This window comes from Ranitomeya imitator, chromosome 5 (assembly GCF_032444005.1).
Source record: "Ranitomeya imitator isolate aRanImi1 chromosome 5, aRanImi1.pri, whole genome shotgun sequence".
NCBI lineage: Eukaryota > Metazoa > Chordata > Amphibia > Anura > Dendrobatidae > Ranitomeya > Ranitomeya imitator.
In genome coordinates this window covers 652,429,719-652,452,159 of record NC_091286.1, presented here as the reverse complement: position 1 = coordinate 652,452,159, position 22,441 = coordinate 652,429,719, and the positions used below count along the sequence as shown (strand labels likewise).

The window sequence follows — 22,441 nt, the reverse complement described above, 5'->3', positions numbered from 1 at the left end:
CTGACTGGAGCCGCCGGTGATGGTGTAGACATTTGGGGCGGGCACACAAAAGTGTGCCAGAGTTGTGCCATACTCGGCTTGCCTTGGGCAGAGGCACTGCTTCTGCTCCCTCTTTGGGCAGAGCCTCCCCCACTGCCTCGACGCACTGAGCTGCTTTGTAAAGCACTAGCAGCACTCCTCTCAGTTGGACAGGAGAAGATGATGGAATTCACCAGTGTGTCGTGGTACTCCCGCAATTTACGCTCCCGGGTCAACGCAGGGATGAGGTTTTGGACGTTGTCCCGGTAGCGAGGATTGAGGAGGGTGAACACCCAATAATCAGGCGTGTTGACAATGTGGTCGATGCGGCAGTCATTTCTCAGGCACTGCAGCATAAAATCCACCATGTGCTGCAGAGTGCCAACCGGCCCAGAAACGCTATCCCCTGCTTGAGACATGATCTCTGCCCGCTCGTCATCACCCCACCCTCGATGTACACACTGACCACTGGACAATTGTGTCGCTCCCTCCTCTGGACGGAGCTCTTCCTCGTCCATTGACTCCTCCTCATCCTCCTCACAAATTGGCCCCTGCGTACCCCTTTGTGAGGAACCACGTGGCGCTGACTCTCCAGAAGCTGATGGAAAAGGTGACTCCTCATCCTCCACCTCTTCCACCACATCATCCCTTAACCCTTGCAAAGTTTGCTGAAGCAGGCAGATAAGGGGGACAGTCATGCTGACTAGTGCATCATCTGCACTTGCCATCCGCGTGGAATAATCAAAAGGACGCAAAACCTGGCAGACGTCCTTCAGAGTGGCCCACTCTGTGGTTGTGAAGTCTGATCGGCGCTGACTGCGACTTCTTTGCGCCTGATGCAGCTGGTACTCCATAACTGCTTGCTGCTGCTCACACAACCGCTCCAACATATGTAACGTGGAATTCCACCGGGTAGGTAGGTCACATATGATGCGGTGTTCCGGAAGGCGGAATCTGCGCTGCAGAGCAGCAATGCGGGATCTGGCCAAGCTGGAACGCCGCAAGTGAGCACACTCTAGGCGGACCTTGTGCAGCAGGGCATCAAGATCCGGATAGTCCCTCAGAAAACTCTGCACAACCAAATTGAGCACATGTGTCAGACATGGGATGTGAGTGAGGTTGCCAAGGGCCAAAGCTGCCACCAGATTTCGGCCATTGTCACACACTACCATGCCTGGCTGGAGATTCGCTGGCAGTAACCACACATCGCTCTCCTGCTTGATGGCATTCCAGAGCTCCTGCGCTGTGTGGCTTCGATGCCCCAATGAAACTAGTTTCAAGACGGCCTGCTGACGTTTGGCCACGGCTGTGCTCATGTCGGTCATAGGTAAACGTTCACGGGTCCATGTGGGGGTGGACTGTGACGGATCCTGCAGAGAGGAATCAGAGGAACTGGTGTAAGAGGAGGAGTCGATGCGTACAGACTGGATTCCTGCAATCCTTGGAGTGGGCAGGACACGTCCTGCGCCACTCGCACGATCTGTACCTGGCTCAACAACATTAACCCAATGGGCAGTGAAGGAAACATATCGCCCCTGTCCATGCTGACTGGTCCACGCATCGGTGGTGAGGTGGACCTTGCTACTGATGGTGTTCAGTAGCGCATGTTTTATGTTTGCCTCAACATGCCTGTGCAGGGCAGGGACAGCCTGCCTGCTGAAGTAAAAGCGGCTGGGCACCTTGTACTGTGGGACTGCCAATGCCATCAAGTCACGGAAGCTGTCAGTCTCCACCAGCCTGAACGAGAGCATTTCCAGGGACAACAGTTTGGCAATGCCTGCATTCAGAGCCTGTGCTCGGGGGTGGTTGGCCGAGAATGCCCGCCTTTTCTCCCATGCCTGTACTACCGATGGCTGTAGAGTAGACTGGGAGTGTGAGGATGACTGGGAAGGTGGTGCTGTGGGTGGAATTACACAAGGTCTCTGGGAGGAAGCCAAACCAGCTGTGCGTGAGCTGGAGGAAGAGGCAACACGAGCTGAAGAGGTGGTAGCTGCCGCTGTTGGTTGGCCTACATCTTCAGTGTGTTTCTGTAACTCCACCGCGTGCCTGGTCCGCACATGTTTCCACATATTTGTGGTATTGAGGTTGCTGACATTCTTCCCTCTTTTTACTTTATGATGACACAGCTTGCATTTGACAAAACAAATGTCATCTGCAACTGTGTCAAAAAAGGACCAGGCACTGCAAGTCTTGGGAGCGCCCTTTTTGGCTTTGGAAAGAGACAGGCTCCTAACGGGTGCCAAAGTGGAGGCTACAGGCTCCGCAGTCTTCCCCCTCCCTCTCCCTCTTTGGCCCGTAAGAGGAAGCTCTTCCTCTGAGCTGCTCCCACCACCTTCCTGTTCCTCACGCCACAATGGGTCAAGGACCTCATCATCTCCACTACCCTCTGCCACCAACTGCTCCTCCTGGGTAGTCTCAGCAGCACAGTACGCACGAGAAAGCGGCACCTGAGTTTCATCATCAGATGCGTACTGCGCTGTGGTCACCGGAGGCACTGGCCCACCTGCCTCTTCAGAGTCAGAGAGAAAAAGGTGTTGGGCATCACTGCACACTGCCTCTTCTTCCATTTCTCCAATGCTGCTTGGCTGGCCCCCTGTTTCCAAGCCAAGAGATTCAGAGAACAGAAGTAGAGACGGCTCCTGTCCTGGGCTCTCTGACTGCCTGGCCAATTTGGCAGGTGGTGAAGAGACAGATGGCTGCTCTCCAGTGCTCTGTGCCTGAGAGGATGTGGCACTAACTGAAGTCGATGCCGAGGCGTTAGCTGCCATCCACCCGACAACGGCTTCAATTTGGTCATCACGCAGCAGCGGTGCACGGCGCTCTCCGACAAAGCTGCGCATGAAGGACTGTTCCCTGCTGAAACTGAGTGACGACGAGTCACCGGCGCCCGCAGCAGGCACAGAATCACCACGTCCTCTCCCTGCTCCTCTCCCTGCTCCGCGCCCACGCCCACGTGCCTTACTCCCTGCCCTCTTCATCTTGGTTGACAGATAAAGATAAGCAGAAAAGTACTAAGGCCTTAGTGTGCTTATTCCTGTAATGCTCCTCCTAACAGGTGTAAGAAACACTAATGTTGTAAATTGTGGACTAAACTTTATTATTTTTCAAATGTGGCCTACACAAGTGTTAAGTTGTGTTTGGTGAACTTAACTTTTTTTTTGGTGCAGATCGGGCTACAGAGCTAGTTTAAATCACACGGAGACCGTGCAGACAGCCGTAAACGGCGCTGCAAGGCCAAAAAACCCTCCTCTAGGTTATCCTATATAGTGTTTTTCCACTATTTAGCTGGATACAAGTGGAAAGACACTAATAGGAATTTTTTTTTTCAAATTTTAAACTGGCTGCACTATTTGAAAAAAAGGAAATTGTTTTTCAAGGTATGAGGCAGTAACGCACCCTGAGCTGAATCCAACCGGCTATGGCTGCACACAGACTACAGGGCGAGCTGCGCTCACACAGAGACCGTGCAGACAGCCGTAAACGGCGCTGCAAGGCCCAAAAAAAACCCTCTAGGTTATCCTATGTAGTGTTTTTCCACAATTGAGCTGGAGATTGGTGGAAAGACACTAATAGGATTTTTTTTTTTTTCAAATTTTAAACAGGCTGCACTATTTCAAAAAAAGGAAAATTTTTCTCAAGGTATGAGCCAGTAACGAACCCTGAGCTGAATCCAACCGGCTATGGCTGCACACAGACTACAGGGCGAGCTGGGCTCACACGGAGACCGTGCAGACAGCCGTAAACGGCGCTGCAAGGCCAAAAAACCCTCCTCTAGGTTATCCTATATAGTGTTTTTCCACTATTTAGCTGGATACGAGTGGAAAGACACTTATAGGATTTTTTTTTTTTCAAATTTTAAACAGGCTGCACTATTTGAAAAAAAAGGAAAATTTTTCTCAAGGTATGAGCCAGTAACGAACCCTGAGCTGAATCCAACCGGCTATGGCTGCACACAGACTACAGGGCGAGCTGGGCTCACACGGAGACCGTGCAGACAGCCGTAAACGGCGCTGCAAGGCCAAAAAACCCTCCTCTAGGTTATCCTATATAGTGTTTTTCCACTATTTAGCTGGATACGAGTGGAAAGACACTAATAGGAATTTTTTTTTCAAATTTTAAACAGGCTGCACTATTTGAAAAAAAGGAAAATTTTTCTCAAGGTATGAGCCAGTAACGAACCCTGAGCTGAATCCAACCGGCTATGGCTGCACACAGACTGCAGGGCGAGCTGGGCTCACACGGAGACCGTGCAGACAGCCGTAAACGGCGCTGCAAGGCCCTAAAAACCCCCTCTAGGTTATCCTATGTAGTGTTTTTCCACAATAGAGCTGGAGACTGGTGGAAAAACACTAATAGGAAATTTGAGAAAAAATGTGCAGCAGGCTGCACTAAGAGCAAAAAAGAACAACTGTGTGAGGCAGTGTGAACCCCCCCTGAGCTGAATACAACCGGGTATATGGCTGCACACAGACTACAGAGTGAGCTGCACACACACACACACACAGAGACCTTGCAGAACGCTGTTAAAACAGCGCTGCAAGGCAAGAGCAAGGTGAACAGTGAAGAACACACAGCGTTTTGCTAAATTAGCCTTTGGAAAGGAAAATAAAGCAATTAGCAAGCTCAACTGGCCCTCAGTTAGAACACAGCGTCCTGTCCCTAACTGAAATCACAGCAGAGTGAGCGCAAAATGGCGGCAGCGCTTTTTTATAGTGCAGAGTGACATCATTTCAGCAGCCAATCCAAGCCTTGCCAGTATTTACATGCCCACCATGCTAAACAGGATGTGCCCACACTTTCATTCATTCCTCATTGGCTGCTGCGTTCAATTTGAATTCTGGGAACTTCCGATTCCGGTATCCGATACGCGGGAAGTATCGGAATTCGGTATCGGAATTCCGATACCGCAAATATCGGCCGATACCCGATACTTGCGGTATCGGAATGCTCAACACTACTTATGACTGTTGTTTTTGAAAAAGATAAACTGTAAATGCTGCGGAATATGGTGGCGCTATATAAATAAAGATTATTATTATTATATGAGATGATTTGAACTTGTGTTTTTTTTAAGTTTTTAATATTTTTTTTTAAATTTCACCTTTTACTATATTTGTTAATCCCCTTAGTTCACCTGTGCTATACATAGAAGTTTATCAGCAGTGCTATGTATAGCGAAAATCGAGATCTCTTATGAACACCAGCTGCAGGCTGACTTTCCTAGTAGGATCTTCCTGACTAGCATGGAAGTCATCAGCAGACCCTCAACTGTCATTGCAACCCATTGGCACCCCTCGATCATGTCAGGGGCAAGCTGATGGGTGCATAGAATGACACCGCCCGTGTGCCGGCATGTCTTAACAGGTTATATGTACATAAAATATCGTGAAGGAGCTAATCCAACAACTAATTGTGACCCTTGACCTAGACTGAGGGCTCATACACATTTGTGAGAAAAACGGATGAGTGCAAGCTGATAAAAAATCGGATTGCACTCTGACCTATATTATTCAATGAGTTACATCTCATGTGCGATTTTTTTTTTTCTCAGCTGAAATCGGACTGAGAAAAAAATCGCAGCATGCTGCGATTTGCTGCGTATCTCGGCCGAGAGTCGCCAATGCAAGTCAGTGGATGCAAGAAAAAACGTACAGCACTCGCACCATGCGAGTGCTGTCTGTTTTTTATGCACTGGTGTCCTTTGAAAATCCGGTAATTCAATTGCAGTGTGCAGTAAAATCACATTGACATGTTAGGAATAGAAAAGATAGAATAGATATATACACACATAGAATACAGAGATATATAGATGTCAGTAGTGTGTGTATATGTATATATAGTGTATATATATATATATAATATATGTATGTGTAAATATATATATATATATATATATATGTGTGTATATATATATATATATATATATATATATATATGTGTATATATATATATATATATATATAATGTGTATATCTACTATATAATGGTCTAAGGGTCACTTCCATCTGTCTGTCTGTCTTTCTGTCACGGTTATTCATTCGCTGATTGGTCTCGCCAGCTGCCTGTCATGGCTGCCGCGACCAATCAGCGACGGGCACAGTCCGGAAGAAAATGGCCGCTCCTTACTCCCCGCAGTCGATGTCCCCGGCGATCCGGTCCATACTCCCCGCAGTGTCCCCGGTGCTCCGCTCCATGCTTGCCGCAGTCACTGTCCCCGGCGCCCGCTCCATACTCCCCTCCGGTCACCGCTAACACAGGGTTAATACCGGCTGTAACGGACCGCGTTATTCCATGGGTAACGCACTCCGTTACCGCCGCCATTAACCCTGTGTCCCCAACCTATGGGGACATGCCTATGCGGCATCAATAGTAAAAAATGTAATGTTAAAAATAGTAAAAAAACAAAAACCTGCTATACTCACCCTCCGTTGTCCGCTCGCACCTGCCGCCATCTTCCATTCCCAGCGATGCATTGCGAAATTACCCAGAAGACCTAGTTGTCTCGCGAGACCGCTAAGTCATCTAGGTAATTTCGCAATGCATCCTGGGAACGGAAGATGGCGGCATCGACACAGCGCCGTTGGATCCCAGGAGGCGGAGAGACGGGACGCTGAGGAGCAGCGACCAGAATGGTGAGTATGTTAGACTACAAGGGGCCCTCGGATCGTTAGGTGAGTATGTTTATTTTTTATTTTTTAACCTGTGACATACGTGGCTGTGCAATATACTACGTCACTGGGCAATATACTACGTGGCTCTGTGCTGTATACTACTTCACTGGGCAATATACTACGTGGCTCTGTGCTGTATACTACTTCACTGGGCAATATACTACGTCACTGGGCAATATACTACGTGGCTCTGTGCTGTATACTATGTAACTGGGCAATATACTACGTCACTGGGCAATATACTACCTGGCTCTGTGCTGTATACTACGTCACTGGGCAATATACTACGTAGCTGGCCAATATACTACATCACTGGGCAATATACAACGTGGCTCTGTGCTGTATACTATGTTACTTGGTAATATACTACATCGCTGTGCAATATACTACGTGGCTCTGTGCTGTATACTATGTAACTGGGCAATATACTATGTCACTGAGCAATATGCTACGTGGCTCTGTGCTGTATACTACGTCGCTGTGCAATATACTACGTGACTGGGCAATATACTATGTCGCTGTGCAATATACTACGTGGCTCTGTGCTGTATACTACATCGCTGTGCAATATACTACGTGGCTCTGTGCTGTTTACTACGTGGGCTGTGCAATATACTACGTGACAGGGCAATATACTACGTGGCTCTGTGCTGTATACTATGTCACTGGGCAATATACTACGTGACTGGGCAATATACTACGTGGCTCTGTGCAATATACTACATGGCTCTGTGCTGTATGCTACGTGGCTGGGCAATATACTACGTCACTGGGCAATATACTACGTCACTGGGCAATATACTACGTGACTGGGCAATATACTACGTGACTGGCCAATATACTACGTCGCTGGGCAATATACTATGTGACTGGGCAATATACTACGTGACTGGGCAATATACTACGTGACTGGGCAATTGTTGTGAATTCCGCTCTTGGGCTCCCTCCGGTGGTTGTAAGTGGCACTTTTGTGAGTTCTGCTCTTGGGCTCCCTCCGGTGGTTTTAAGTGGTATGGCTGCTCCTTGGATTTAGCAGTCTGCAGCTGCTTCCACTGATTGTCTTTCTGCTCGGCTATTTATGCCTGGCTCTTTCCTTCAGCAGTGCCACTTGTCAATGGTTCCTGGTTGGATTCACATCTCTCTTGGATTTCCCTGATATCCTGACCAGTTCAGCAAAGTTAAGTCCTTGCTTGCTCTTTTCTGTCCACAGGTTGTGGACTTATTCGTTCTGTGCTTTCTATGTTTTGTCCAGCTTGTCAGTATGGATTAATTCTGTTAAGCTGGAAGCTCTGGGAAGCAGATTTACCCTCCACACCTTTAGTCAGGTGTGGAGATTTTTCTAAACTCTGTGTGGATTTTTGTAGTTTTTAATACTGACCGCACAGTATTCCGTCCTGTCCTATCTATCTAGCTAGACTGGCCTCCTGTGCGTATGTCTTTTCCCTCTCCACTCACAGTCATTACTTGTGGGGGGCTATCTATCCTTTGGGGATTTTCTCTGAGGCAAGATAGTTTTCCTGTTTCTATCTTTAGGGGTAGTTAGTTCTCAGGCTGTGACGAGGTGCCTAGGGAGTGACAGGAGCATCCCACGGCTACTTCTAGTGTTGTGTTGAGCTTAGGGACTGCGGTCAGTACAGGTACCACCTCCTTCAGAGCTCATCCCATGTTGCTCCTAAACCACCAGTTCATAACAGGCAATATACTACGTGACTGGGCAATATACTACATGACTGGGCAATATACTATGTCACTGGGCAATATACTACGTGGCTCTGTGCTGTATATATTTTTTTTTTTTTACTTTTACAATGGTAAGCAGGGTAAATATCGGGTTGCTAAGCGCGGCCCTGCACTTAGTAACCCGATGTTTACCCTGGTTACAGGTGACCACTTCGCCGATCTAGCGATGACAGCAGGGTGATCAGCGACCAAAAAAAGGTCCTGATCATTCCGCACGACCAACGATCTCCCAGCAAGGGCCTGATCGTTGGTCGCTGTCACACAAAGATATCATTAGCGGGATAGTTGCTACGTCACAAAAAGCGTGATGTTGCAACGATATCCTTAACGATACCGTTATGTGTGAAGGTACTATAAGAGTAGGCTATACAACATCTCTGCCCCAGAGAGGCCATGAAGGACTATATCACGGAGAGTCTGGCCAAGGGTCATATCAGAAGCTCGTCATCACCCATTGCTGCCGGGTTCTTTTTTGTTAAGAAGGATGGGGGTTTACGCCCATGCTTAGACTTCCGTGAATTAAATCAGATTACGGTCCGGGATTCTTTTCCGCTCCCTCTTATTCCGGACCTCTTTAACCAAATTGTGGGGGCTAAATGGTTCTCCAAATTAGATCTCAGTGGGACATATAATCTCATTCGGATGAAGGAGGGGGATGAATGGAAGACAGCGTTTAATACTCCAGAGGGACATTACGAGAACTTGGTTATGCCTTTTGGGTTAAGTAATGCTCCTGCTGTGTTTCAACACTTTGTCAATGATATATTTAGTCACTTAATAGGCAGGTTTGTGGTGGTATATCTCAATGATATCTCAGGGCAGCATGGTGGCGCAGTGGTTAGCATTGCAGCGCTGGGGTCCTGGGTTCTAATCCCACCCAGGACAACATCTGCAAAGAGTTTGTATGTTCTCTCCGTGTTTGCGTGGGTTTCCTCCCACATGCCAAAGACATACTGATAGGAATTCTAGATTGTGAGCCCAATCGGGGACAGTGATGATAATGTTAGCGGAATATGTTAGCGCTATATAAAAATAAAGATTATTATTATTATTATACTACGCCGCTGTGCGTGTGGCTCTGTGCTTGCTGTATACTATATCACTGGGCAATATACTACGTGACTGGGCAATATACTACGTGGCTCTGTGCAATATACTACATGGCTCTGTGCTGTATACTACGTCACTGGGCAATATACTACGTGGCTCTGTGCTGTATACTACGTCACTGGGCAATATACTATGTGACCGGGCAATATACTGTACTACGTGGCTCTGTGCAACATACTACGTGGCTCTGCGCTGTATACTACATAACTGGGCAATATACTACGTGGCTGGGCAATATACTACGTCACTGGGCAATATACTACGTCGCTGGGCAATATACTACGTGACTGGGCAATATACTACATCACTGGGCAATATACTACGTGACTGGGCAATATACTACGTGACTGGGCAATATACTACGTGGCTGGGCAATATACTACGTCACTGGGCAATATACTACGTCGCTGGGCAATATACTACGTGACTGGGCAATATACTACATCACTGGGCAATATACTACGTGGCTGGGCAATATACTACGTGGCTGGGCAATATACTACGTGGCTCTGTGCTGTATACTACGTCACTGGGCAATATACTACGTCGCTCTGCAATATACTACGTGGCTCTGTGCTGTATACTACGTCGCTGTGCAATATACTATGTGACTGGGCAATATACTACGTCGCTGTGCAATATACTACGTGGCTCTGTGCTGTATACTACGTCGCTGTGCAATATACTACATGGCTCTGTGCTGTATACTACGTGGGCTGTGCAATATACTACGTGACTGGGCAATATACTATGTGGCTCTGTGCAATATACTACATGGCTCTATGCTGTATACTACGTGACTAGGCAATATACTACGTGGCTGGGCAATATACTATGTGGCTGGGCAATATACTACATCACTGGGCAATATACTACGTGACTGGGCAATATAGTATGTCACTGGGCAATATACTATGTGGCTCTGTGCTGTATACTACGTCGCTGTGCAATATACTATGTCTCTGTGCAATATACTACGTAGCTCTGTGCTGTATACTACATCACTGTGCAATATACTACGTGGCTCTATGCTGTATACTACGTCGCTGTGCAATGTACTATGTCGATGTGCAATATACTATGTGGCTCTGTGCTGTATACTATGTCACTGGGCAATATACTACGTGGCTCTGTGCAATATACTACGTGGCTCTATGCTGTATACTATGTCGCTGTGCAATATACTATGTCGCTGTGCAATATACTACGTGGCTCTGTGCTGTATACTACGTCACTGGGCAATATACTACGTGACCTGGCAATATACTACGTGGCTCTGTGCAATATACTACGTGGCTCTGTGCTGTATACTACATAACTGGGCAATATAGTACGTGGCTGGGCAATATACTACGTCACTGGGCAATATACTACGTCGCTGGGCAATATACTACGTCGCTGGGCAATATACTACGTCACTGGGCAATATACTACGTGGCTGTGCAATATACTACGTGGCTCTGTATTGTATACCACGTGGGCTGTGCAATATACTATGTCACTGGGCAATATACTACGTGGCTGGACAATATACGTGGCTGGGCTATATACTACGTGGCTGGGAAATATACTACGTGGGCTGGGCAATATACTACGTGACTGGGCAATATACTACATCACTGTGCAATATACTATGTGGCTCTGTGCTGTATACTATGTCACTGGGCAATATACTACGTCACTGTGCAATATACTACGTGACTGGGCAATATACTACGTCGCTGTGCAATATACTACGTGGCTCTGTATTGTGTACTACGTGGGCTGTGCAATATACTATGGCACTGGGCAATATACTACGTGGCTGGACAATATACGTGGCTGGGCTATATACTACGTGGCTGGGAAATATACTACGTGGGCTGGGCAATATACTACGTGACTGGGCAATATACTACATCACTGTGCAATATACTATGTGGCTCTGTGCTGTATACTATGTCACTGGGCAATATACTACGTCACTGTGCAATATACTACGTGACTGGGCAATATACTACGTCGCTGTGCAATATACTACGTGGCTCTGTATTGTGTACTACGTGGGCTGTGCAATATACTATGGCACTGGGCAATATACTACGTGGCTGGACAATATACGTGGCTGGGCTATATACTACGTGGCTGGGCAATATACTACGTAGCTGGGCAATATATTATGTAGACATGCATATTCTAGAATACCCGATGCATTAGAATCGGGCCACCATCTAGTATATATATATATATGTATATATTGAATTGAAAGAAAGATCGAAGGAGAGCCGGTAATCCATCTGCCAGCTTTTGTAAAATCACTGCAGGAGCTGACATTATAGAAGAGATGGATTACATACAGTAAATACATTTAGAATAGGTAGATATATAGATGTCAGTGACAAATACAATTAGTACAGTGTGTGCACAAATTACTGGACATGTGATTAATTAGTAAAAGGTAATTTTTTTGAAAAAATGGTGTGGGCTCCTGCGCCATTTTTGTAACCAGTAGAGTGAAAGGCAGCGACTGGGGGCAGATGTTTATAGCCTGGGATGGGGGTAATACCCATGGAGCGTCCCAGGCTATTAATATCAGATCACAGCTGTATACTTAGCCTTTACTGGCTATTTAAATAAATGTAACATAGTAACATAGTTAGTAAGGCCGAAAAAAGACATTTGTCCATCCAGTTCAGCCTATATTCCATCATAATAAATCCCCAGATCTACGTCCTTCTACAGAACCTAATAATTGTATGATACAATCACAAATGTGATGTGGGGTTACCGCATAATTAATAACCAACAAAGGCTATGCAGACAGCTGTGGGCTCATATTAATAGCCTATGAATTGGCCATGGATATTGCCCCCACTGACTAAAAAATCAGCACTCAGCCGCCCCAGAAAAGGAGCATCTCTGAGATGCGCCAATTCTGGCACTTAACCTCCCTCTTCCCATTTGCTCTGTAACGGTGGTAAGCAGGGTAATAAATGTGGGGTTGATGTCACCGTTGTATTGAAAGGTGACATCAAGCCCATGACTGAGGCCGGTTTCACACTTGCGTTTTTTGCCGCTGCGTTTTAGCGCAAAAAAGCGCATGCGTTTTTTTTCTATACTTAACATTAAAAACGCATGCATTTTTTTGCATGCATTTTTCCGCGTTTTGACGACGCATGCATCGTTTCTATGCTTGCATTTTGTTGCGGAAATGCAACATGTAGTAATTTCTAGAGGCGATTTTTTGCCGCAAAAAAAGCATGCGTTTTTTTTGCGCCAAAAAAATGTATTGCTGTCTATGTAAACGCATGCGTTTTTAAGCACATGCGTTTGCTTGCGTTTTTAAAAGCATGCGTTTCAATAGAAAAAAACAAGAATACACACTGATAAGCCAACCCTAACCCATAAAGGTGATAAAGGGATCCAAACCCTAACCCTAACCCTAGGGATCCTAACCCTAGGGATCCTAACCCTAACCCTAGGGATCCTAACCCTAACCCTAGGGATCCTAACCCTAATTCTAACGCTAGGGATCCTAACCCTAGGGATCCTAACCCTAACCGTAACCCTAGGGATCCTAACCCTAATCCTAAACCTAGAGATCCTAACCCTAACCCTAGCTATTTCTGTTTATAGTGGGTTTCCTAGTTGATTTTGATGATTGGCAGCTGTCACACACTTCTCATCATGCGTTTCAAAAATGCAAACGCAGGGAAAAATGCATGTAAACGCGTCAAAATGCCGCATTTTTTTTACCACATGCAAAAACGCATGCGTCTAAAAAAACGCAGCGCTTGCACACGTTTACATGCTTTTTTCACCACCTGCGTTTGCGTTTAAAGCGCTGCGATTTTAAACGCAAATGTGAAACTAGCCTTAGTAATGGATTACTAATCCTATAGTTGGTACATGTTAAATAAAGATACAGCCAGAAAAGTCTTTTAATGAATTCAAACACAACACAGTTTTCCCATCTTTATTGTACTCCTAATTCCTGCGATGCCCTCATTCTCCTGTAATAAACATAAAATAATAAAGCAACAATATACCATACCTGTCCGTCATTCTATCCCATGCCGTTATCCATATCTGGGGTATATACAGCTTTCAACCAGGATGGTACCAAGATGCGACCACCCCAGCTGAAAACCACTGGTGAATGAGGAGATGCTGCCAGCGCAGCTTCAGTGACTAGTTGTGACTTCACTGAAGCTGCGCTCCCTAACAGCCTAACCTGTGCTGAACTCATGACATTGTGAAAATGAACTGGCATCTATCTATCTATCTATCTATCTATCTATCTATCTATCTATCTATCTATCTATCTATCTATCTATCTATCTATCTATCTATCTATCTATCTATCTATCCACAGTACAGACCAAAAGTTTGGACACACCTTCTCATTTAAAGCTTTTTCTGTATTTTCATGACTATGAAAATTGTGCATTCACATTGAAGGCATCAAAACTATGAATTAACACATGTGGGATTATATACTTAACAAAAAAGCGTGAGCCAACTGAAATTATGTCTTATATTCTAGGTTCTTCAAAGTAGCCACCTTTTGATTTGATGACTGCTTTGCACACTCTTGGCATTCTCTTGATGAGCTTCATGATAAAACTCCACACTAACCCACCCCGGACACGCCCCCGGAAGAAGCTGGTTGCGAAACGCGCGTTGGGGTGAGGTGGGACGCTGAATCTGCTGCAGGTAGATATTATTACTGTTCCTGGCTACACATATATTTGTAATACTTATGCACTTTATGTATGTTTAGGCAGCTAGTGTTGTACCAGGCAGTATATAAGGATATATGTATTTCTCTGCGGTATTCTTTACCAGTGTTGTTATTTTTACATCATATATTATTATTCAGCCTCTCACCTTATGTTAGGGTGCCTGTGCACTATTGCACCATTATATATTTGTCTTAATAAAGCTTTGTTGACTTTATTTAATTCCGGATCTCTTTGTTTCGGCTATTTTATATAGGTTAGACCGAACAGGGTAATCATGTGTTTTTTAGACCGAACAGGATAATCATGTGTTTTAAAGTGCCAGCTATACAGTTTGGACATTGGTGATTAGTAGGGTTGAGGGACCTTTACTTTTATAGGATCGGGTCGGGTTTCACGAAACCCGACTTTCTCAAAAGTCGGGTCGAGTGAAATCGGACGATCCTATAAAAATTCGTGGTCGGCCGAAACCCGAAACCCAATGCATTGCAATGGGTTACTATGGTTCCCAGAGTCTGAAGGAGAGGAAACTCTCCTTCAGGCCCTGGGATCCATATTTAAGTGTAAAAGAAAAAATTAAAATAAAAAATATTGCTATAATCACCCTCTGACGCGCCCTGGTACTAACCGGCAGTCTTCCTTCCTTAGAATCAGCGCTTGAAAGACCTTCGGTGACGTCGCGGCTAGGGTTGAGCGAAACGGGTCGTTCATTTTCAAAAGTCGCCGACTTTTGGCAAAGTCGGGTTTCATGAAACCCGATCCGACCCCTGTGCGGGGTCGGCCATGCGGTACGCGACTTTCGCGCCAAAGTCGCGTTTCAATGACGCGAAAAGCGCCATTTCTCAGCCAATGAAGGTAAACGCAGAGTGTGGGCAGCGTGATGACATAGGTCCTGGTCCCCACCATCTTAGAGAAGGGCATTGCAGTGATTGGCTTGCTGTCTGCGGCGTCACAGGGGCTATAAAGGGGAGTTCCCGCCGACCGCCATGTTACTGCTGCTGATCTGAGCTTAGGGAGAGGTTGCTGCCGCTTCGTCAGAAGCAGGGATAGCGTTAGGCAGGGTCCATTAACCACAAAACCGCTTGTGCTGTAGCGATTTCCACTGCCCAACACCACCTTCGGTGTGCAGGGACAGTGGAAGCTACATTTTTTTTTTTTTCCCCTCAGCGCTGTAGCTCATTGGGCTGCCCTAGAAGGCTCCCTGATAGCTGCATTGCTGTGTGTACGCCGCTGTGCAAACCAACTGCTTTTTTCAAAGCACAAATCCTCTTGTTCCTTCCTTTCTGCACAGCTATCTTTTTGGTTTGTACACACTTTTTATTTAATTTGTGCATCAGTCCACTCCTTATTGCTGCCTGCCATACCTGGCTGAGATTACTGCAGGGAGATAGTAATTGAAGGACACTCCCTGTTTTTTGGGTTTTTTTTTGTGGGAGATTAAGATTGACATTTCTGCTAGAGTGCCATCCCTGTCTGTGTCATCTCTCACTCAGTGGGCCATAGAAAGCCTATTTATTTTTTTGCTTGATTTGGGTTATAAAATCTACCTGAAAAAATCACTACATCAATCAGTGGGAGAAAAATATTGGCCTCAGGGCTTGTGTGCCACTCTTGACTCCTGTGTGCATCATCACTCACTCAGTGGGCCATAGAAAGCCTATTTATTTTTTTGCTTGATTTTGGTTCTAAAATCTACCTGAAAAAATCACTACATCAATCAGTGGGAGAAAAATATTGGCCTCAGGGCTTGTGTGCCACTCCTGAATCCTGTGTGCATCATCACTCACTCAGTGGGCCATAGAAAGCCCATTTTTTTTTTTTTTGCTTTATTTGGGTTCTAAATTCTACCTGAAAAAATCAATAAATCAATCAGTGGGAGATTAATATTGGCCTTTGGGCTTGTGTGCCAGTCCTAAGCGTGCCATCTCTCTCTCTCAGATAGTGGGCCATAGAAAGCCTATTTATTTATTTTTTTTTTTATTGGGTTTATAAATTTTCCCTGGAAAAAAAAAAAAAGTGGGAGATTAATATTGGCCTCTGGGCTTGTGTGCCAGTCCTGAGCGTGCCATCTCTCTCACAAATAGTGGGCCATAGAAAGCCTATTTATTTATTTTTTTTTGGTTTTATAAATTCTCCCTTAAAAAAAAAAGGGAGATTAATATTGGCCTTTGGGCTTGTGTGCCAGTCCTAAGCGTGCCATCTCTCTCTGTCTCTCAGACAGTGGGCCATAGAAAGCCTATTTATTATTTTTTTTATTGGGTTTATAAATTTTCCCTGGAACAAAAAAAAAAAAGTGGGAGATAAATATTGGCCTCTGGGCTTGTGTGCCACTCCTGACTCCTGTGTGCGTCATCTCTCACTCAGTGGGCCATAGAAAGCCTTTTTTTGTTTTATTTGTTTTCTAAATTCTCCCTGAAAAAATCATTTTATTTTATTTGGTTTCTAAATTCTTCCTGAAAAAATCATTTTATTCTATTTTTTTTCTTCCTAAAGTCTCCCTGAAAAAAACAAAAAAAAACAAATCAGTGGGAGATTAATATTGCCCTTTCTGCTTGTGTGCCAGTCTTGACTCCTGGGTGTGCCATCTCTCTCTCTCTCTCTCCAATTGTGGGCCATAGAAAGCCTATTATTTTTTTAGCTTGATTTGGGTTCCAAAATCTACCTGAAAAAATCACTACATCAATCAGTGGGAGATAAATATTGGCCTCTGGGCTTGTGTGCCACTCCTGACTCCTGTGTGCGTCATCTCTCACTCAGTGGGCCATAGAAAGCCTTTTTTTGTTTTATTTGTTTTCTAAATTCTCCCTGAAAAAAATCATTTTATTTTATTTGGTTTCTAAATTCTTCCTGAAAAAATCATTTTATTCTATTTTTTTTTTCCTAAAGTCTCCCTGAAAAAAAAAAAAAAAAAAACAAATCAGTGGGAGATTAATATTGCCCTTTCTGCTTGTGTGCCAGTCTTGACTCCTGGGTGTGCCATCTCTCTCTCTCTCTCCAATTGTGGGCCATAGAAAGCCTATTATTTTTTTAGCTTGATTTGGGTTCCAAAATCTACCTGAAAAAATCACTACATCAATCAGTGGGAGATAAATATTGGCCTCTGGGCTTGTGTGCCACTCCTGACTCCTGTGTGCGTCATCTCTCACTCAGTGGGCCATAGAAAGCCTTTTTTTGTTTTATTTGTTTTCTAAATTCTCCCTGAAAAAATCATTTTATTTTATTTGGTTTCTAAATTCTTCCTGAAAAAATCATTTTATTCTATTTTTTTTTTCCTAAAGTCTCCCTGGAAAAAAAAAAAAAAAAAAAATCAGTGGGAGATTAATATTGCCCTTTCTGCTTGTGTGCCAGTCTTGACTCCTGGGTGTGCCATCTCTCTCTCTCTCTCCAATTGTGGGCCATAGAAAGCCTATTATTTTTTTAGCTTGATTTGGGTTCCAAAATCTATGTGAAAAAATCACTACATCAATCAGTGGGAGATAAATATTGGCCTCTGGGCTTGTGTGCCACTCCTGACTCCTGTGTGCGTCATCTCTCACTCAGTGGGCCATAGAAAGCCTTTTTTTGTTTTATTTGTTTTCTAAATTCTCCCTGAAAAAATCATTTTATTTTATTTGGTTTCTAAATTCTTCCTGAAAAAATCATTTTATTCTATTTTTTTTTCCTAAAGTCTCCCTGAAAAAAAAAAAAAAAACAAATCAGTGGGAGATTAATATTGCCCTTTCTGCTTGTGTGCCAGTCTTGACTCCTGGGTGTGCCATCTCTCTCTCTCTCCAATTGTGGGCCATAGAAAGCCTATTATTTTTTTTAGCTTGATTTGGGTTCCAAAATCTACCTGAAAAAATCACAACATCAATCAGTGGGAGAAAAATATTGGCCTCAGGGCTTGTGTGCCACTCCTGACTCCTGTGTGCATCATCACTCACTCAGTGGGCCATAGAAAGCCCATTTTTTTTTTTTTTTTTTGCTTTATTTGTTTTCTAAATTCTCCCTGAAAAAATCATTTTATTTTCTTTGGTTTCTAAATTCTTCCTGAAAAAATCATTTTATTCTATTTTTTTTTTTTCCTAAAGTCTCCCTGAAAAAAAAAAAAAATCAAATCAGTGGGAGATTAATATTTACATTTGTGCTTCAGTGACAGTCCTGCGTGTGTGGCATCTCTCTCATTTGTTGCCACCAACAACAGAGTGTGTAACATTGTGCCTGATTTTCGTTGTGGTCTCACTCACCTGTAAAGGGGTAGCTAAATCATACTGAAGTTATAGCTCACCGTGTAATTTGTGTGACAGCAACAAATACCGTTAGTTTGTTTACGTTTTTAAAACAATGAGGAAGTATGGTGGAAGAGGTCGTGGCCGGGGGCGTTCATTGTCAGCTGGTAATGAGGGTAGTGGTAGTGGTGGAGCATCAGCTGGTCGTGGGAAAAAAAATATTGCACCTAAGTCTGGAGCTGTGGAGCCAGGTTCGTCGTCTGGCTACACAAGGCCTCGAACGCTCCCTTTTCTGGGAGTAGGAAAACCGCTTTTAAAGCCGGAGCAGCAAGAGCAAGTTTTGGCTTATCTTGCTGACTCAGCCTCTAGCTCTTTTGCCTCCTCTCGTGAAACTGGTAAATGTCAAAGCAGCGCGTCGTTAGTGGATGTTCACGGTCAGGGACAAGTCGCTTCCTTGTCCTCTTCAGCAAAAACAACAACAGAGAAGAATGCAGCAGGCGACACAACGGGTTACTCCATGGAGCTCTTTACACATACCGTCCCTGGCTTAGAAAGTGAAGCAGTTAACAGTCCATGCCCATTACAAGTTGAATCTGACATGGAGTGCACTGATGCACAGCCACAGCCAGACTACTATGCTGGTCCTTTGACTCAGACCACAACATTGCCCTCGCAGGGTGCTGATCAAGAATCAGACCCTGATGAGACTATGTTGCCCCATCACGAACGCTATACCACCGACCGACACGGTGACACAGACGAAGTTGCACACGAGCTACAAGAAGAGGTAATAGATGACCCAGTTCTTGACCCCGATTGGCAGCCATTGGGGGAACAGGGTGCAGGCGGCAGCAGTTCTGAAGCGGAGGAGGAGGGGCCGCAGCAGGCATCAACATCGCAACAGGTTCCATCTGCCGGGCCCATATCTTGCCCAAAACGCGTGGCAAAGCTAAAACCTGTTGGAGGACAGCGTGGCCATCCGGTTAAAGCTCAGTCTGCAATGCCTGAAAAGGTATCCGATGCTAGAAAGAGTGCAGTCTGGCATTTTTTTAAACAACATCCAATTGATCAGCGCAAAGTCATCTGTCAAAAATGTTCAACTACCTTAAGCAGAGGACAGAATCTGAAAAGTCTCAATACAAGTTGCATGCATAGACATTTAACCACCATGCATTTGCAAGCCTGGACTAACTACCAAACGTCCCTTAAGGTTGTAGCACCCTCGGCCAATGAAGCTAGTCAGCAACGCAACATCCCTTCCGGCAGTGTAGGGCCACCATTTTCCGCACCACCTGCAGTATCTGTGCAGGTTTCTTTGCCAGGCCAAAGCCGTCAGGGTCAGGGAATCACCAGTTTCGTAGTAGGAAACACTGCATCTAGGGCACCGGTGGCAACAATACCATCTCCCACCGTCTCTCAGTCTGCCATGTCCACCGGCACCCCCGCTAGTTCCACGATCTCCAGCTCTCCAGTCCAGCTCACCCTACATGAGACTATGGTTAGAAAAAGGAAGTACTTAGCCTCGCATCCGCGTACACAGGGTTTGAACGCACACATAGCTAGACTAATCTCGTTAGAGATGATGCCCTACCGGTTAGTTGAAAGCGAAGCTTTCAAAGCCCTGATGGACTACGCTGTACCACGCTACGAGCTACCCAGTCGACACTTTTTTTCCAGAAAAGCCATCCCAGCCCTCCACCAGCATGTTAAAGAGCGCATCGTCCATGCACTCAGGCAATCTGTGAGCACAAAGGTGCACCTGACAACAGATGCATGGACCAGTAGGCATGGCCAGGGACGTTACGTGTCCATCACGGCACACTGGGTAAATGTGGTGGATGCAGGGTCCACAGGGGACAGCAAGTTTTGGACAGTTCTGCCTAGCCCACGGTCTAGGAAACAATTGGCTGTAGCCGTTCGCACCCCCTCCTCCTCCTCTTCGTCCTCCTGCAGAAGCGAGAGCTCGTCCACAGACCGCAGTCGCACAACCACTCCATCCGCAGCTGCCACTGTTGCACACCAGGTCTCCCATTATGGGGCAGCTACTGGCAAACGTCAGCAGGCTGTATTGGCTATGAAGTGTTTGGGCAACAACAGACACACCGCGGAAGTTCTGTCCGAGTTCTTGCAGAAAGAAACGCAGTCGTGGCTGGACACTGTAGATCTTGAGGCAGGCAAGGTAGTGAGTGATAACGGAAGGAATTTCATGGCTGCCATCTCCCTTTCCCAACTGAAACACATTCCTTGCCTGGCTCACACCTTTAACCTGGTGGTGCAGTGCTTCCTGAAAAGTTATCCGGGGTTATCCGACCTGCTCCTCAAAGTGCGTGGACTTTGCTCACATATCCGCCGTTCGCCCGTACACTCCAGCCGTATGCAGACCTATCAGCGTTCTTTGAACCTTCCCCAGCATCGCCTAATCATAGACGTTGCAACAAGGTGGAACTCAACACTGCACATGCTTCAGAGACTGTGTGAACAGAGGCGGGCTGTTATGTTTTTGTGGGAGGATACACATACACGGGCAGGCAGTAGGATGGCAGACATGGAGTTGTCAGGTGTGCAGTGGTCGAAGATTCAAGACATGTGTCAAGTCCTTCAGTGTTTTGAGGAATGCACACGGCTGGTTAGTGCAGACAACGCCATAATAAGCATGAGCATCCCCCTAATGCGTCTGCTGATGCAAAGTTTGACGCACATAAAGGATCAGGCGTCTGCAGCTGAGGAAGAGGAAAGCCTTGATGACAGTCAGCCATTGTCTGGCCAGGGCAGTGTACAGGACGAGGTAGCGGGCGAAGAGGAGGAGGAGGACGAGGAGGATGATGGGGATGATTATATTTTTAATGAGGAAGCTTTTCCGGGGCCACTGGAAATTGGTGGCGCGGCAAGGCCGGGTTCTGGTTTTTTGAGGGACACAAGTGACGTGGATTTGCCTGAAACTGCCCCTCAACCAAGCACAACCGCAGATTTGAGAACTGGAACTTTGGCCCACATGGCGGATTATGCCTTACGTATCCTCAAAAGGGACACACGCATAACTAAAATGATGAATGATGACGATTACTGGTTGGCCTGCCTCCTTGATCCTCGCTATAAAGGCAAATTGCAAAATATAATGCCACATGAGAACTTGGAACTAATATTAGCAACCAAACAATCAACTCTTGTTGACCGTTTGCTTCTGGCATTCCCTGCACACAGCGCCCGTGATCGTTCTCACACGAGCTGCAGGGGCCAGCAGACCAGAGGAGTTAGAGGGGCAGAAATCAGAAGTGGCGTTGGCCAGAGGGGTTTTCTGACCAGGTTGTGGAGTGATTTTGCTATGACCGCAGACAGGACAGGTACTGCAGCATCAATTCAAAGTGACAGGAGACAACATTTGTCCAGTATGGTTACAAACTATTTTTCATCCCTTATCGATGTTCTCCCTCAACCGTCATTCCCATTTGATTACTGGGCATCAAAATTAGACACCTGGCCAGAATTGGCAGAATATGCATTGCAGGAGCTTGCTTGCCCGGCAGCTAGTGTCCTATCAGAAAGAGTATTCAGTGCTGCAGGTTCAATACTAACAGAAAAAAGGACTCGTCTGGCTACCCAAAATGTAGATGATCTAACCTTCATTAAAATGAACCACAACTGGATTTCGAAATCTTTTGCCCCACCTTGCCCGGCTGACACCTAGCTTTCCTATGAAAAGGTCTGGCCTGTGGACTATTCTGAATGCCTTTTCCAATCTCGTAATTTTCTGCACCTGATTGTCCAGCATACGACATGTTTACACCTCACTAAATGGCCAAACTCCCCACACGGGGCCGTGGTATCGACACTTGGCGACAGCACCCGTGAGAGTGCAGTTTGTCTGAAGAGGTGGGTGAGCCCGCTTTTGGTCAACGGCACTGCCACTGGGTCCCTCCTAGTACAATAAAGTGTCTCTGGCGGTGGTGGTGCGCACCCAACGTCAGACACACCG

The 22,441-nt window shown here is 45.7% G+C and overlaps 1 protein-coding gene and 1 pseudogene across 2 annotated transcripts in view; both read left to right on the top strand.

The window, feature by feature from the left end:
• The window catches only part of LOC138638685 (astacin-like metalloendopeptidase), a 149,332-nt gene that overhangs the window by 21,455 nt on the left and 105,436 nt on the right, over window positions 1–22,441 (top strand). For both annotated transcript variants that reach the window (XM_069728179.1, XM_069728180.1), the window contains exon 2: window positions 14,065–14,234. The gene's annotated coding sequence lies outside the window, so the exon portion shown is untranslated. The remainder of the gene's footprint in view (window positions 1–14,064; window positions 14,235–22,441) is intronic.
• LOC138637899 (serine/threonine-protein kinase SBK1-like) overlaps window positions 1–22,441 on the top strand; it is a 95,848-nt pseudogene that overhangs the window by 50,016 nt on the left and 23,391 nt on the right.